A 2,294-nucleotide genomic window follows, 5' to 3' on the forward strand; every position below is an offset into this window, starting at 1 on the left:
AACAAGCTGAGACGGGCAGGATGTGAGGAGGTCACTGTAAATGCTGGAAAAAGAGGTAGAAGCAATCCTGATGGCGAACCTTCACATTCCAACATTAAAAGACCCAAGCGAGCAGAAGTAAACTTCCTACCCAACTATCCCCAAGGAGAGGATTCCTTGAGGCTTGAGCAGTTGAGGCAGACAATTGCTGAAGAAGTCAAGAAGACTGAGAAGAACCTGCCCCTCATTAGAAAGCTGATGCAGACCACATTTGCCCTGCGCCGACAGACCATAGTGAAGTCCAGCCCACCAGTGAAAGAGCTCATGGACCTCTGGCCTGCTCTCAAAATGGAGTCTGAGGTAATATAGATCAGCTCTCTTTCCTGTGTTAACATTTGGCACATTCTGTGTGTTTTAAAGTGAAACTTGTGATTCTTAAGCCTGGTTTATATACTCTAGCGGCGCATCTGCGTGTGTGTTCTGTGCGCCCCCGCGAGCTAGTCATCAGCGACCGATTCCGCAAAGCATGTAATGACATGGTTGACCAGAAATCCCGCCGTCATGCTCTGAAGCCCAAACCAAACAAAGTAAGAGATCCACCAAGTTGAAGTGACTAATTGATGTTGATATACTATATTGTCCTGCTGTTTTTAAATATAGGTGTATGCAGAGTTCCAGCTGATTGCCAACCAGAACCTGCCCAACACATTCTACGCTGAGCTTGACCGCCATCTTCCTCGACTGATGACGTTATTCAGACAGAAGGCGTCCAAAACTGGGAACACGGCAGATGCTTTGGCTCACATTTAAAAAATCCACGATGAACAGGTGAATAGATTATTATACATGACATGTCATAGGTCGAACCTCTGTAACATTGAACAGGTTCAATGATTCAAATGAGCTTTTGAATTTTACAATTAGTCCACCATTGTGTTTGCCATTTTTCTGATTGCATTAAAGATGTGAACATGTTATTTGTGGACATATCTGATTGGACTGTTTAAAATCCGCTTTGTTCAGTAAACATTTCCATATAATACAATTCTTTTTTTCTTCTTAATCTTACATCTTAATAGGAAATCCATGATGTTCACACCAGGCGTACCACTGTTCTCCATGCCCTGCCTGTGTATCTGCATGAGGAAGTCTCTGGATTTTTCAAAACCTGCACAGTGAGTCCGAGTGAAAATAATTTACAGTACAACTGTATATTAAGTGAACAGTTAATCAAAATGCTAAGTATCAGTCTTCCTTCCTTCCAGGTCTCCCTTGTGAAAGAGATATTTGATCTCGACGGGACTAACCTGGTTAAATAAAAATAACCTTCTCACCAAAAAAATAGTTCTAACTAAAATATAAACAACTTACAAACACAACTCCATATACCGTAATTCCTCTAATAGTAACCCCGGCTTGTATTTGTTTCAACTGTAGCGGGTACCAGGCTTGTATTAGGAGGAGGCATGTATAAGAGAGAGGCCTATATTTCTAATTTTCAAACAGATCATAATGAATAAAGCAACATTTTGTGTCAGTTTGAACCCAGTAAAATGTACTGGGTTCATTTATTGAAACCAAGTACTGTATGAAATAGTAAACAGTGCAATTACAGGTGGTCACTGGTCATTTCAACGTTTTCAAAGTGAAATCAAGTAACTAGCTCAGTATGCAGCTCAGTATATTAGTAACCCGGCTTGTATTAGGAGGCCGGCTTATAATTGCTTAGCTCAAGAGCGCACCCGGCCATTAATAGAGACCCGGCTTGTATTTGAATACCGGTTACTATTAGAGGAATTACGGTACTTAGCTTTGTGCTGCACTTTGTAGAAACCATGGATTTATTTGTGATTATTATGTCTCTTTCATTCCTTCAGGACACGCCTGATGAGCCAGAGCTTCAGGGTGTTGCAGTGGCCCTCCTTACTGTCATCAGTGACCATGACACAAGTCCAGTTCACTACCAGCCTGTGACAATCTATGATTGGTGATTCCTTCCTGGTAATGTTTGGACTAATCTATGCACTACACCTCAGCTACCCCAAGGGACTTACCAACACTTTTGAATTCATTCAGAAGATTTTACTAGGTCTAGAAGCTGGTAAACTGTTGCCCAGGTTGCAGACTCTCAAGAATGACTTGATGATGCAATCATTTTTTTTTCTTCTGATTTTTCAATGGATTTTCTCCCCGTCCCAATTAGTCGTTGTGCCAATTCCCCCCCCCCCCCCTCCCCTACCTGGTGCTGTATGCATGTTCTCCTACGAGTCGGTATAAGGGCGTCCCGAGTCGATCGCACGCTTCCCCCGAGACAT

The 2,294-nt window shown here is 42.4% G+C and overlaps 1 long non-coding RNA gene across 1 annotated transcript; it reads left to right on the forward strand.

Moving 5' to 3' along the window:
* The first annotated feature begins 668 nt into the window (after positions 1 to 668).
* On the forward strand, positions 669 to 2,042 carry LOC311242624. The gene is made up of 3 exons (XR_014620625.1): positions 669 to 807; positions 1,059 to 1,154; positions 1,857 to 2,042. It is a non-coding gene; the product is annotated as an uncharacterized lncRNA (long non-coding RNA).
* Positions 2,043 to 2,294: the final 252 nt, after the last annotated feature.

Source organism: Notolepis coatsorum (assembly GCF_963971535.1).
Source record: "Notolepis coatsorum genome assembly, chromosome: 16".
Classification (NCBI taxonomy): Eukaryota; Metazoa; Chordata; class Actinopteri; order Aulopiformes; family Paralepididae; genus Notolepis; species Notolepis coatsorum.